The following is a 16,872-nucleotide window of genomic DNA, read 5'->3' as shown; positions in this document are numbered from 1 at the left end:
CGTGCACACGCTGCGGATTACTCTGCAGATTTCTACAGACTGATTTTGGTAAATCCGCACTGCAGATTTACTGCGTAATTACAACGGATTTACCACGTTTTTGTGCGGTTTTTGTGTGGATTCCACCTGCGGTTTTACACCTATGGATTCCTATAATGGAGCAGGTGTAAACCGCTGCGGAATCTGCACAAAGAATTGACATGCTGCGGAATAAACAACACTACGTTTCCATGTGTTTTTTTTCCACAGCATGTGCACTAAGGATTTTGTTTTCCATAGGTTTACATGGTACTGTAAACTCAGGGAAAACTGCTGCGGATCCGCAGCAAAATCCACAGCGTGTGCACATACCCACAAACTCTTTGCAGATGTTGTCCTTGGTGGGATTTGAGCCCAGGACTCCAGTGCTGCAATGCTAACCACTAGGCCACTGTATATAGTGCTAACCACTGAGCCACCGTGCTGCCCTATATATTGTTATCTATCTAATCTTACTCTGCAGTCTATTCCAGAACGTGGCACACAGATGGTACACACCGATGTCAACAGAAAACCATGCGGATAGTAAAAATGGACATACAGTATATGCCAGTGTGACTCCCGCCTAGGAGTGTGCACCAGAATGACCTTGTAATGGAATTCACTGATCACTGGGGTATTTGTGGTGCAGGGGGATGAGGATGACTATGACTGTGGAGACACACCATTATATTTTAATTAACCAGACGACTATTTTTAGCATACCAAAAGAATAGACTTATCTGGACCTTGGCTCTTGAATTTAAGCTTTTCTTTCTGGCTGGTCAATAAAACAGACGTTTGTTTGTGTCGGCCTGGGATATTGACTTGTAAGCTGAGATGTGATATAACACCGTGCGCTCTTCTCCTTGATGACTGATGAGATGCTAATTGTGCATTGGGTAGCCCAGAGAGTTTTTGATGATTTTTAAGGCCTCTTTCACATGTCATTGTCTCCGCTGCGTGTGGTGACAATTTTCACACGTACCGGAGACAAGGACACAGGTAGGCCCATTCAAGTGAACGGGTGTGTGCACATGTCAGTGTGTTTCCATGGACCATGTGTACGTGTGCCCCACACATAGATATGTCTACTAATTGCTGTCGGTACAGGCGGCAAAACATCCCGCACACGTGCACACAGAGAACGCACATCGATGTCATCCGTGTGACATGGACAGCCGCCGGGGAAGAAGCATTACAGTAAGTGCTGTTCCCCAGCAGCGAGTGCTGAAGACGGTTCTCATCATTCTCCCCTGCGATATTAAAGTCAGAATGATGACTGCAGGTGGGGGATTTTGGGACTATTACTCCCATCAACCTACACTTGCTGTCGCTAAGAACAGTGATAGCAGGAGCCGAGGATGGGAGTATTCCTCACCCGCCGCCTGCGCTAGAAATAAATGGATGAAAAACCCAGCATGGGTTCCCCCTATTTTTGATAACCAGCCAGGCAAAACTCACAGCTGTCAGCTTCAGCAAGGTTGGATATCAAGAATAGAGAGGTCCCCATGATGTTTTTTAAAGGGCACCTGTCACCCCGTTTTTTGAAGATGAGCTAAAAATAGCGTTAAATAGGGGCAGAGCTGGGCGTTACATTAGTGTCTTTTGTGTGCCTTTATAACCTACCTAAGCTGCTGAAATACCTTTGTAAAGTCGCCGTTTTCTGCTGTCACTCACGCTGGTCTGGTCCTATGGGCGTGGTGACAGCGCTGTTTCTCCCCCAGAATCTTGCTCATCATTACGTTGGTGGCGTAGTGGTGTGCGCATGTCCAAAGCGAAGATCCACTGCCCAGGAGATTCAAAACAGCGCGGTCTTCGCTATTCGGCGTTTACCGGTGGGCGCGGCCATCTTTCCTGTGGCCGCGCGTGCGCAGATGGAGATCGCGGCGGCCATTTTCCTGAAGCCCCGGGCAGCAGAGCGCTCCATCTGCGCACGCGCGGCCACAGGAAAGATGGCCGCGCCCACCGGTAAACGCCGAATAGCGAAGACCGCGCTGTTTTGAATCTCCTGGGCAGTGGATCTTCGCTTTGGACATGCGCACACCACTACGCCACCAACGTAATGATGAGCAGGATTCTGGGGGAGAAACAGCGCTGTCACCACGCCCATAGGACCAGACCAGCGTGAGTGACAGCAGAAAACGGCGACTTTACAAAGGTATTTCGGCAGCTTAGGTAGGTTATAAAGGCACACAAAAGACACTAATGTAACGCCCAGCTCTGCCCCTATTTAACGCTATTTTTAGCTCATCTTCAAAAAACGGGGTGACAGGTGCCCTTTAAATGGCATGGGGTCCCCCCATTTTTGCCAACCAGCCTTGAAAAACTGACAGCTGGGGGCGGGTATTCTCAGGCTGGTAAGGGGCTATGGATATTGACCCCTCCCAGCCTAAAAATAGCTGCCCAGAAAAGGCGCATCTATTAGATGTACCAATTCTGGAGCTTTGCCCGGCTCTTCCCACTTGCCCTGTAGCGGTGGCAAGTGGGGTGATAGTTGTGGGGTTTGATGTCACCTTTGTATGGTCAGGTGACATGAAACCCTAGGTTAGTAATGGAGAGGCGTCAATAAGATGCCCCCATTACTAACCCCATGGTCACATTGTAAGAAAACACAGGCACCCAGAATAAAGTCCTTTAATTGAAAAAAATGACACAGACTCCTTTAATAATCTCAAACCATACAACATCGCCTACTTCCACCGAAGCCCTCGATCTCCTGGAATAAAACTGAAATAATAAACATCAATATACCAAACCTGTCCGACGTTCTGTCCCACGCTGTAATCCATGTCTGGGGGCTAAATCATTTTTAACCTGGACGGTGCCAAGATGCGACCAGTCTGAGAACCACTGGAGAATGAGCTGCTGGGAACGCAGCATCATTGACCAGCAGTAACATCATTGAGGTTCACAGCCGGATCGAACTGCGGTGACCTCAGGACTGTGGGAAAAAGTCAGTGATGAGGTCACCGCAGTTCAAGCTCAGTGTCTTCACCGCAGATCACCGAGAGTGACAGTGATCTGCTGGGAAGACACTGACCTTGAACTCCAGGATGGGAGACACGGGGGCAGGGTGGGAGACATGGGGGCAGGATGGGAGACAAAGGGGGCAAGATGGAGACAGATGGGGCAGGATGGAGACAGATGGTGCAGAATCATGGGGCAGGATCATGGGGCAGATGGGGCAGGATCATGGGGCAGGATGGAGACACATGGTGCAGGATCATGGGGCAGGATGGAGACAGATGGTGCAGAATCATGGGGCAGATGGGGCAGGATCATGGGACAGATGGGGCAGGATGGAGACAGATGGGGCAGGATGGAGACAGATGGGGCAGGATCATGGGGCAGGATGGGACATCACATGGGGGCAGGATAGGAGAACATAGGGCTGGAGCCAGGAATGAGACACATGGGGGCCAGGATGGGGGATATTATTACTGAAGTGATGCATTTTACTTTTTAAGGATACTGTTTTAAATGGGGGAAGCGGTCCTGTTACTGTGCAGAGCAACACTGTCGCCTTTTTTTCTTCATCTGGTGTAGTTTAGAATTTGGGGAAAAAAGTAAGTTATGTGTTCTGCAAGCTGTGCCCTAGATAGATTATTTCCTGCAGAGAGGAGCCCTGGCTGGAAGAAGTGACGGTGGTTTGTGCTGGATGAAGATGAAAAGCAAAGCCAAAAGAGTCAACTTTGTCATGGTGGTGGAGGCTTAAAAAATCTTTTGACTGTGGACAGTTCGAAGGGTGGAGCCTGAGCGGAGTCTCAAGGGGGCCCCGAAAAATTTGCCAGTATGGGGCCTTGAAAATCCCAGTGGCAGCTGTGGGGATGCAGGGGGTGGTCGCCGTATCACCGACTCTTCTGTAGTGAGGATTCTCTTCCATTTATTTTTTGCGGCTTTTTAGAGCCAAAAGTTTCAAATCCTTTAACCCCTTTCTGTCATTAGACGTACTATAGGCATAGGCGATCGGCCGCGCTCACGGGGGGAGCGCGGCCGATCGCGGCCGGGTGTCAGCTGACTATCGCAGCTGACATCCGGCACTATGTGCCAGGAGCGGTCACGGACCGCCCCCGGCACATTAACCCCCGGCACACCGCGATCAAACATGATCGCGGTGTGCCGGCGGTATAGGGAAGCATCGCGCAGGGAGGGGCCTCCCTGCGTGCTTCCCTGAGACCCCCGGAGCAACGTGATGTGATCGCGTTGCTCCGAGGGTCTCCTACCTCCCTCCTCGCCGCAGGTCCCGGATCCAAGATGGCCGCGGCATCCGGGTCCTGCAGGGAGGGAGGTGGCTTACCGAGTGTCTGCTCAGAGCAGGCGCTGGTAAGCCTGCAGCCCTGCACAGCAGATCGCCGATCTGACAGAGTGCTGTGCACACTGCCAGATCAATGATCTGTAATGTCCCCCCCTGGGACAAAGTAAAAAAGTAAAAAAAAACCGTCCACATGTGTAAAAAAAAAATAAAAAAAAAATTCCTAAATAAATAAATTAAAAAAAAAAATTATTCCCATAAATAAATTTCTTTATCTAAATAAAAAAAAATGAAACAATAAAAGTACACATATTTAGTATCGCCGCGTCCGTAACGACCCCACCTATAAAACTATATCACTAGTTAACCCCTTCAGTGAACACGGAAAAAAAAAAAAAAAAAAAACGAGGCAAAAAACAACGCTTTATTCTCATACCGCTAAACAAAAAGTGGAATAACACGCGATCAAAAAGACGGATATAAATAACCATGGTACCGCTGAAAACGTCATCTTGTCCCGCAAAAAACGAGCCACCACACACCATCATGAGCGAAAAAATAAAAAAGTTATAGTCCTCAGAATAAAGCGATGCCAAAATAATAATTTTTTCTATAAAATAGTTTTTATCGTATAAAAGCGCCAAAACAAAAAAAAATTATATAAATGAGATATCGCTGTAATCGTACTGACCCGACGAATAAAACTGCTTTATCAATTTTACCAAATGTGGAACGGTATAAACGCCTCCCCCAAAAGAAATTCATGAATAGCTGGTTTTTGATCACTCTGCCTCACAAAAATCGGAATAAAAAGCGATCAAAAAATGCCACGTGCCCGAACATGTTACCAATAAAAACGTCAACTCGTCCCACAAAAAAAAGACCTCACATGACTCTGTGGACTCAAATATGGAAAAATTATAGCTCTCAAAATGTGGTAACGCAAAAAATATTTTTTGCAATAAAAAGCGTCTTTCAGTGTGTGACGGCTGCCAATCATAAAAATCCGCTAAATAACCCACTATAAAAGTAAATCAAACCCCCCTTCATCACCCGCTTAATTAGGGAAAAATAAAAAAATTAAAAAATGTATTTATTTCCATTTTCCCAATAGGGTTGGGGTTAGGGCTAGAGTTGGGGCTAAAGTTAGGGTTAGGGTTAGCATTACATTTACGGTTGGGATTAGGGTTAGGGGTGTGTCTGGGTTAGAGGTGTGGTTAGGGTTACCGTTGGGATTAGGGTTAGGGGTGTGTTTGGATTAAGGTTTCAGTTATAATTGGGGGGTTTCCACTGTTTAGGCACATCAGGGGCTCTCCAAACGTGACATGGCGTCCGATTTCAATTCCAGCCAATTCTGCGTTGAAAAAGTAAAACAGTGCTCCTTCCCTTCCAAGCTCTCCCGTGTGCCCAAACAGGGGTTTACCCCAACATATGGGGTATCAGCGTACTCGGAACACATTGGAGAACAACTTTTGGGGTCCAATTTCTCCTGTTACCCTTGGGAAAATACAAAACTAGGGGCTAAAAAATAATTTTTGTGGGAAAATTTTTTTTTTTTTATTTGCATGGATCTGCGTTATAAACTGTAGTGAAACACTTGGGGTTCAAAGCTCTCACAACACATCTAGATGAGTTCCTTAGGGGGTCTACTTTCCAAAATGGTGTCACTTGTGGGGGGTTTCTACTGTTTAGGTACATTAGGGGCTCTGCAAACGCAATGTGACGCCTGCAGACCATTCCATCTAAATCTGCATTCCAAATGGCGCTCCTTCCTTTCCGAGCCCTCCCATGCGCCCAAACGGTGGTTCCCCCCCACATATGGGGTATCAGCGTACTCAAGACAAATTGGACAACAACTTTTGGGGTCCAATTTCTCCTGTTACCATTGGGAAAATACAAAACTGGGGGCTAAAAAATAATTTTTTGGGGAAATTTTTTATTTTTTTTATCTTCACCGCTCTGCGTTATAAACTGTAGTGAAACACTTGGGGGTTCAAAGTTCTCACAACACAACTAGATAAGTTCCTTGGGGGGTCTAGTTTCCAATATTGGGTCACTTGTGGGGGGTTTATACTGTTTAGGTACATTAGGGGCTCTGCAAACGCAATGTGACGCCTGTAGACCAATCCATCTAAGTCTGCATTGCAAATGATGATCCTTCCCTTCCGAGCTCTGCCATGCGCTCAAACGGTGGTTCCCCCCCAGATATCAGGTATCAGCGTACTCAGGACAAATTGGACAACAATATATAGGGTCCAATTTCTCCTGTTACCCTTGGAAAAATACAAAACTGGGGGCTAAAAAATAATTTTTGTGGAAAAAAAATATTTTTTATTTGCACGGCTCTGCGTTATAAACTGTAGTGAAACACTTGGGGGTTCAAAGCTCTCACAACACATCTAGATGAGTTCCTTAGGGCAGTGATTTTCAACCAGTGTTCCGCGGCACACTAGTGTGCCGGGACACATGGTCGGGTGTGCCGTGGGGAAAGTTCCCCAAACTATGCTTTAACCCTTTCTACCCTTTCAATTTGCGCTGCCTGGCACAAGCATCTCAGTCAGTGCAGGGCCAGGCACACATAGGGGTTAAGGACACAGCCAGCCAGCGTGACACTGTGGGCGGAGAGTTCTCCTGCTCTACTCTCCTGGCTGCTGCAGTGCTGAACTTATCAGGCAGGCACAGGCAGATTCCCGGAGCTGCTACCGGCACCTGAGTGAGTGCCATGCTATCATTATCCTTGTATGTTCTGACAGTCTACTCTGGGTGACCTGGGGCGGCCATGGGCTGGGCGGCTGCAGCTGGCATATATATATATATATACTACAGCAGCCGCCCAGCCCAGGCCCCCAGCACAGCCTGTATAGATACAGTGTATATAATATATATACAGGACAGGTGCTGGGGGCCTGGGCTGGGCGGCTGTTGAAGTATATACACTGCACAGTACCTCTCCCCTGTATATATACACACTGTACAGTACCTCTCCCCTGTATATATACACCGCACCGCACAGTACCACTCCTCCTGCATATATACACTGCACAGTACCTCTCCCCTGTATATATACACTGCACAGCACCTCTCCCCTGTATATATACACTGCACAGTACCTCTCCTCCTGTATATATACACTGCACAGCACCTCTCCCCTGTATATATACACCGCACAGTACCACTCCTCCTGTATATATACACTGCACAGCACCTCTCCCCTGTATATATACACCGCACAGTACCACTCCTCCTGTATATATACACTGCACAGTACCTCTCCCCTGTATATATACACTGCACAGCACCTCTCCCCTGTATATATACACTGCACAGTACCTCTCCTCCTGTATATATACACTGCACAGTACCTCTCCCCTGTATATATACACTGCACAGTACCTCTCCTCCTGTATATATACACTGCACAGTACCTCTCCCCTGTATATATACACTGCACAGTACCTCTCCTCCTGTATATATACACTGCACAGCACCTCTCCCCTGTATATATACACTGCACAGTACCACTCCTCCTGTATATATACACTGCACAGTACCTCTCCCCTGTATATATACACTGCACAGTACCACTCCTCCTGTCCTGTATATATACACTGCACAGTACCACTCCTCCTGTATATATACACCGCACAGTACCACTCCTCCTGTATATATACACTGCACAGTACCACTCCTCCTGTATATATACACCGCACAGTACCACTCCTCCTGTATATATACACTGCACAGTACCACTCCTCCTGTATATATACACTGCACAGTACCACTCCTCCTGTCCTGTATATATACACTGCACAGTACCACTCCTCTTGTATATATACACCGCACAGTACCACTCCTCCTGTATATATACACTGCACAGTACCACTCCTCCTGTATATATACACTGCACAGTACCACTCCTCCTGTATATATACACTGCACAGTACCACTCCTCCTGTATATATACACTGAACAGTACCACTCCTCCTGTCCTGTATATATACACTGCACAGTACCACTCCTCCTGTCCTGTATATATACACTGCACAGTACCTCTCCTCCTGTATATATACACTGCACAGTACCACTCCTCCTGTATATATACACTGCACAGTACCACTCCTCCTGTATATATACACTGCACAGTACCACTCCTCCTGTATATATACACTGCACAGTACCTCTCCTCCTGTATATATACACTGCACAGTACCACTCCTCCTGTATATATACACTGCACAGTACCACTCCTCCTGTATATATACACTGCACAGTACCTCTCCTCCTGTATATATACACTGCACAGTACCACTCCTCCTGTATATATACACTGCACAGTACCACTCCTCCTGTATATATACACTGCACAGTACCACTCCTCCTGTCCTGTATATATACACTGCACAGTACCACTCCTCCTGTATATATACACTGCACAGTACCACTCCTCCTGTCCTGTATATATACACTGCACAGTACCACTCCTCCTGTCCTGTATATATACACTGCACAGTACCTCTCCTCCTGTATATATACACTGCACAGTACCACTCCTCCTGTATATATACACTGCACAGTACCACTCCTCCTGTATATATACACTGCACAGTACCACTCCTCCTGTATATATACACTGCACAGTACCTCTCCTCCTGTATATATACACTGCACAGTACCACTCCTCCTGTATATATACACTGCACAGTACCACTCCTCCTGTATATATACACTGCACAGTACCTCTCCTCCTGTATATATACACTGCACAGTACCACTCCTCCTGTATATATACACTGCACAGTACCACTCCTCCTGTATATATACACTGCACAGTACCACTCCTCCTGTCCTGTATATATACACTGCACAGTACCACTCCTCCTGTATATATACACTGCACAGTACCTCTCCCCTGTACGATGCTGAAGTTGGTTTCTTATTCGTTCAGTTTCTTATTCGGCTATTTTTTATTTTCTGTTTTTTTCAGGTTTTTGTATAAAAATAAACCATTCTGAGTATATAATAATATGCGGTCATGTGTCCTTTTGCGAATACACTTAAAAACAGATACAAAATTTAGAAGGCTGGCACAAAAATGGGCATCAAAGTGGGCACTGAGGTATGGTATTAAAGGTGTTAAATGGCTTTGTGCCACTGATCTGACACCTGACTTGCATACCTTGTGATGCCACACATCAAGTTCCTGTCAATCCAGCCTGGCACAAATGGGTTCTGGGCATCAGAACTGGCATCAAAGTGGGCAGAGAACCAATTTTCACACATGCGAATAAGTAACAGCTATTTTTAAGGGGTTAAATGCCTTTGTGCCACTGATTTAACACCTGATTTACATATTTACTGATGCCCCACATGAAATCCATGTCACTCCAGCCTGGCACAAATGGGTTCTGGGCATCAAAACTGGCATCAAAGTGGGCAAATCGCACATTTTCTCAGATTTGAATAAGTAACAGCTATTTTTAAGGGGTTAAATGCCTTTGTGCCACTGATCTAACGGAAATAGAAAAAAATCCAGCTCAACGAGGTGGTGAAAAAGCAAAGTCTTGGTACTTTATTCACTTCATATAAAAAAATAGAGGATAAAACAACAGCACAATATAATTAAAAACACTATCTACGCGTTTCTGGTGACATAGCACCCTTAGTCATGTATCATGACTAAGGGTGCTATGTCACCAGAAACGCGTAGATAGTGTTTTTAATTATATTGTGCTGTTGTTTTATCCTCTATTTTTTTATATGAAGTGAATAAAGTACCAAGACTTTGCTTTTTCACCACCTCGTTGAGCTGGATTTTTTTCTATTTCCTGCATTCCTCACGCCTTGACACAGTGTTTCCGTGCTCCGAGCCTCCAGGGACTACAACTATGGTGAGCTGGATTTTTTCTTTTGCCACTGATCTAACACCTGATTTACATACCTAGTGATGCCCCACATGAAATCCATGTCACTCCAGCCTGGCACAAATGGGTTCTGGGCATCAGAACTGGCATCAAAGTGGGCAAATCACCCATTTTCACAGATTTGAATAAGTAACAGCTATTACTTATTCAAATCTGTGAAAATGTGCAATTTGCCCACTTTGATGCCAGTTCTGATGCCCAGAACCCATTTGTGCCAGGCTGTATTGACATGGATTTCATGTGGGGCATCAGTAGGTATGTAAATCAGGTGTTAGATTAGTGGCACAAAGGCATTTAACCCCTTAAAAATAGCTGTTACTTATTCAAATCTGTGAAAATGTGCAATTTGCCCACTTTGATGCCAGTTCTGATGCCCAGAACCCATTTGTGCCAGGCTGGAGTGACATGGATTTCATGTGGGGCATCAGTACGTATGTAAATCAGGTGTTATATCAGTGGCACAAAGCTATTTAACCCCTTAAAAATAGCTGTTACTTATTCAAATCTATGAAAATTGGTGATTTGAGTACTTTGATGCCAGTTTTGATGCCCAGAACCCATTTGTGCCAGGCTGTATTGACATGCATTTCATGTGGGGCATCATTAGGTATGTAAATCAGGTGTTAAATCAGTGGCACAAAGGCATTTAACCCCTCAAAAATAGCTGTTACTTATTCAAATCAGTGAAAATGTACGATTTGCCCACTTTGATGCCAGTTCTGATGCCCAGAACCCATTTGTGCCAGGCTGGAGTGACATGGATTTCATGTGGGGCATCAGTAGGTATGTAAATCAGGTGTTAGATCAGTGGCACAAAGGCATTTAACCCCTTAAAAATAGCTGTTACTTATTCAAATCTGTGAAAATGGGCAATTTGCCCCCTATGATGCCAGTTCTGATGCCCAGAACCCATTTGTGCCAGGCTGAAGTGACATGGATTTCATGTGGGGCATCACTAGGTATGTAAATCAGGTGTTAGATTAGTGGCACAAAGGCATTTAACCCCTTAAAAATAGCTGTTACTTATTCAAATCTGTGAAAATGGGCGATTTGCCCCATTTGATGCCAGTTTTGATGCCCAGAACCCATTTGTGCCAGGCTGAAGTGACATGGATTTCATGTGGGGCATCAGTATGTATGTAAATCAGGTGTTAGATCAGTGGCACAAAGGCATTTAACCCCTTAAAAATAGCTGTTACTTATTCAAATCTGTGAAAATGGGCGATTTGCCCCATTTGATGCCAGTTTTGATGCCCAGAACCCATTTGTGCCAGGCTGGAGTGACATGGATTTCATGTGGGGCATCAGTAGGTATGTAAATCAGGTGTTAGATTAGTGGCACAAAGGCATTTAACCCCTTAAAAACATCAGTTACTTATTCAAATCTGTGAAAATGGGCGATTTGCCCACTTTGATGCCAGTTCTGATGCCCAGAACCCATTTGTGCCAGGCTGGAGTGACATGGATTTCATGTGGGGCATCAGTAGGTATGTAAATCAGGTGTTAAATCAGTGGCACAAAGACATTTAACCCCTTAAAAATAGCTGTTACTTATTCGCATGTGTGAAAATTGGTTCTCTGCCCACTTTGATGCCAGTTCTGATGCCCAGAACCCATTTGTGCCAGGCTGGATTGACAGGAACTTGATGTGTGGCATCACAAGGTATGCAAGTCAGGTGTCAGATCAGTGGCACAAAGCCATTTAACACCTTTAATACCATACCTCAGTGCCCACTTTGATGCCCATTTTTGTGCCAGCCTTCTAAATTTTGTTATCTGTTTTTAAGTGTATTCGCAAAAGGACACATAACCGCATATTATTATATACTTAGAATGGTTTATTTTTATACAAAAACCTGAAAAAAACAGAAAATAAAAAATAGCCGAATAAGAAACTGCTGAATAAGAAACCAACTTCAGCATCGTCTCCCCTGTATATATACACTGCACAGTACCACTCCTCCTGTATATATACACTGCACAGTACCACTCCTCCTGTATATATACACTGCACAGTACCACTCCTCCTGTATATATACACTGCACAGTACCACTCCTCCTGTATATATACACTGCACAGTACCACTCCTCCTGTATATATACACTGCACAGTACCACTCCTCCTGTATATATACACTGCACAGTACCACTCCTCCTGTATATATACACTGCACAGTACCACTCCTCCTGTCCTGTATATATACACTGCACAGTACCACTCCTCCTGTCCTGTATATATACACTGCACAGTACCACTCCTCCTGTATATATACACTGCACAGTACCACTCCTCCTGTATATATACACTGCACAGTACCACTCCTCCTGTATATATACACTGCACAGTACCACTCCTCCTGTATATATACACTGCACAGTACCACTCCTCCTGTATATATACACTGCACAGTACCACTCCTCCTGTATATATACACTGCACAGTACCACTCCTCCTGTCCTGTATATATACACTGCACAGTACCACTCCTCCTGTCCTGTATATATACACTGCACAGTACCACTCCTCCTGTATATATACACTGCACAGTACCACTCCTCCTGTATATATACACTGCACAGTACCACTCCTCCTGTATATATACACTGCACAGTACCACTCCTCCTGTCCTGTATATATACACTGCACAGTACCACTCCTCCTGTATATATACACTGCACAGTACCACTCCTCCTGTATATATACACTGCACAGTACCACTCCTCCTGTCCTGTATATATACACTGCACAGTACCACTCCTCCTGTATATATACACTGCACAGTACCACTCCTCCTGTATATATACACTGCACAGTACCACTCCTCCTGTATATATACACTGCACAGTACCACTCCTCCTGTATATATACACTGCACAGTACCACTCCTCCTGTCCTGTATATATACACTGCACAGTACCACTCCTCCTGTATATATACACAGCACAGTACCACTCCTCCTGTATATATACACTGCACAGTACCTCTCCTCCTGTATATATACACCGCACAGTACCACTCCTCCTGTATATATACACTGCACAGTACCACTCCTCCTGTCCTGTATATATATACCGCACAGTACCACTCCTCCTGTATATATACACTGCACAGCACCACTCCTCCTGTATATATACACTGCACAGTACCACTCCTCCTGTATATATACACTGTACAGTACCACTCCTCCTGTATATATACACAGCACAGTACCACTCCTCCTGTATATATACACTGCACAGTACCTCTCCTCCTGTATATATACACTGCACAGTACCCCTCCTCCTGTATATATACACTGCACAGTACCACTCCTCCTGTATATATACACTGCACAGTACCACTCCTCCTGCCCTGTATATATACACTGCACAGTACCACTCCTCCTGTCCTGTATATATACACCGCACAGTACCACTCCTCCTGTATATATACACTGCACAGTACCACTCCTTCTGTCCTGTATATATACACTGCACAGTACCTCTCCCCTGTATATATACACTGCACAGTACAACTCCTCCTGCCCTGTATATATACACTGCACAGTACCTCTCCTTTGTATATATATACCACACAGTACCTCTCCCCTGTATATATACCACACAGTACCTCTCCTCCTGTATATATACACTGCACAGTACCTCTCCCCTGTATATATACACAGCACAGTACCTCTCCCCTGTATATATACACTGCACAGTACCTCTCCTCTGTATATATACCCTGCACAGTACCTCTCCCCTGTATATATACACTGCACAGTACCTCTCCCCTGTATATATACCACACAGTACCTCTCCTCCTGTATATATACACTGCACAGCACCTCTCCCCTGTATATATACACCGCACAGTACCTCTCCCCCTGTATATATACACTGCACAGTACCTCTCCCCTGTATATATATACCGCACAGTACCTCTCCCCTGTATATATACACCGCACAATACCTCTCCCCCTGTATATATACACCGCACAGTACCTCTCCCCTGTATATATACACCGCACAGTACCTCTCCCCTGTATATATACACTGCACAGTACCTCTCCCCTGTATATATACACTGCACAGTACCTCTCCCCTGTATATATACACTGCACAGTACCTCTCCTCCTGTATATATACACCGCACAGTACCTCTCCCCTGTATATATACCACACAGTACCTCTCCTCCTGTATATATACACTGCACAGCACCTCTCCCCTGTATATATACCACACAGTACCTCTCCTCTGTATATATACACTGCACAGTACCTCTCCCCTGTATATATACACTGCACAGTACCTCTCCTCCTGTATATATACACCGCACAGTACCTCTCCCCTGTATATATACCACACAGTACCTCTCCTCCTGTATATATACACTGCACAGCACCTCTCCCCTGTATATATACCACACAGTACCTCTCCTCCTGTATATATACACTGCACAGTACCTCTCCCCTGTATATATACACTGCACAGTACCTCTCCCCTGTATATATACACCGCACAGTACCTCTCCTCTGTATATATACACTGCACAGTACCACTCCTCCTGTATATATACACTGCACAGTACCACTCCAAGGAGTTCCCCATTCTGGCCAACAAAGCTATTTTGACATTGCTCCCATTTTCGACCACATATCTATGTGAGCTGGGCTTCTCAAGCTTGACTGCGATAAAAACTAAAAACAGGGAGACTGAGAACTGTTGAGGAAGAGCTTTGTGTGTGTCTTTCCACCATTCCTGCCAGGATATCCCTTTTGTGTTTATCGAAACAGGCCCAGGTTTCACACTGAGTGAGTATAAATACATTTAGAATCTATATTATTAACTATATGTAGAATATGTACTGTTTTAGTGTCATTTTGTGCCATTTTGGTTGGTGGTGTGCCCCGGGATTTTTTAAGTATAAAAAGTGTGCCGCGGCTCAAAAAAGGTTGAAAATCACTGCCTTAGGGGGTCTACTTTCCAAAATGGGGTCACTTGTGGGGGGGTTTTACTGTTTAGGTACATTAGGGGCTCTGCAAACGCAATGTGACGCCTGCAGACCATTCCATCTAAGTCTGCATTCCAAATGGCGCTCCTTCCCTTCCGAGCCCTCCCATGTGCCCAAACGGTGGTTCCCCCCCACATATGGGGTATCAGCGTACTCAGGACAAATTGTACAACAACTTTTGGGGTCCAATTTCTTCTCTTACCCTTGGGAAAATAAAAAATTGGGGGCGAAAAGATCATTTTTGTGAAAAAATATGATTTTTTATTTTTACGGTTCTGCATTATAAAGTTCTGTGAAGCACTTGGTGGGTCAAAGTGCTCACCACACATCTAGATAAGTTCCTTAGGGGGTCTACTTTCCAAAATGGTGTCACTTGTGGGGGGTTTCAATGTTTAGGCACATCAGGGGCTCTCCAAACGCAACATGGCGTCCCATCTCAATTCCTGTCAATTTTGCAGTGAAAAGTCAAATGGCGCTCCTTCGCTTCCGAGCTCTGTCATGCGCCCAAACAGTGGTTTACCCCCACATATGGGGTATCAGCGTACTCAGGATAAATTGTACAACATCTTTTGGGGTCTATTTTCTCCTGTTACCCTTGGTAAAATAAGACAAATTGGAGCTGAAATAAATTTTGTGTGAAAAAAAGTTAAATGTTCATTTTTATTTAAACATTCCAAAAATTCCCGTGAAACACCTGAAGGGTTAATAAACTTCTTGATTGTGGTTTTGAGCACCTTGAGGGGTGCAGTTTTTAGAATGGTGTCACACTTGGGAATTTTCTATCATATAGACCCCTCAAAGTCACTTCAAATGAGATGTGGTCCCTAAAAAAAAATGGTGTTGTAAAAAAGAGAAATTGCTGGTCAACTTTTAACCCTTATAACTCCGTCACAAAAAAAAATTTTGGTTCCAAAATGGTGCTGATGTAAAGTAGACATGTGGGAAATGTTACTTATTAAGTATTTTGTGTGACATATCACTGTGATTTAATTGCATAACAAGTCAAATTTGGAAAATTGCGAAATTTTCAAAATTTTCGCCAAATTTCCATTTTTTTCACAAATAAACGCAGGTAATATCAAATAAATTTTACCACTATCATGAAGTACAATATGTCACGAGAAAACAATGTCAGAATCACCAGGATCCATTGAAGCGTTCCAGAGTTATAACCTCATAAAGGGACAGTGGTCAGAATTGTAAAAATTGGCCCGGTCCATAACGTGCAAACCACCCTTGGGGGTGAAGGGGTTAAAATAATTCCAAGTTTGTCTTATAATGACTCCGTAAATTCCTCCAGGCCGGACTGATGAGAGGAGCCGAAGACGGCCATTGGGAAAAGTTGCATGTCATGAATTGGAAGGCCATGTGCACACGCTGCGGATTTTGTTGCTGATCTGCAGCAGTTTCCCATGCGGTGTACAGCACCATGTAAACCTATGGAAAACAAAATCTGCAGTGAACATACTGCGGAAAAAAACGCACAGAAACGTTGCGGATTATAGTCCGCGGCATGTCAACTCTTTGTGCGGATTCCGCAGCGGTTTACACCTGTTCCTCAATAGGAATCCGCAGGTGGAAGCCGCACTAAAAACTCAGGAAATCCACAGTGCGGGTTACCTGCGGATTTACCAAAATCAGTCCGGAAAAATCCGCAGAGTGATCCGCAGCGTGTGCACCTGGC

The 16,872-nt window shown here is 44.8% G+C and overlaps 1 protein-coding gene across 1 annotated transcript in view; it reads right to left on the bottom strand.

The window, feature by feature from the left end:
* Nucleotides 1-16,872, bottom strand: part of CYB561D2 (cytochrome b561 family member D2) — a 260,718-nt gene that overhangs the window by 200,949 nt on the left and 42,897 nt on the right. The window lies entirely within an intron of this gene.

This window comes from Ranitomeya variabilis, chromosome 8 (assembly GCF_051348905.1).
Source record: "Ranitomeya variabilis isolate aRanVar5 chromosome 8, aRanVar5.hap1, whole genome shotgun sequence".
Taxonomy (NCBI): Eukaryota; Metazoa; Chordata; class Amphibia; order Anura; family Dendrobatidae; genus Ranitomeya; species Ranitomeya variabilis.
The sequence above is the reverse complement of the archived record's forward strand: the minus strand, read 5'-3'. Positions and strand labels throughout refer to the sequence as shown.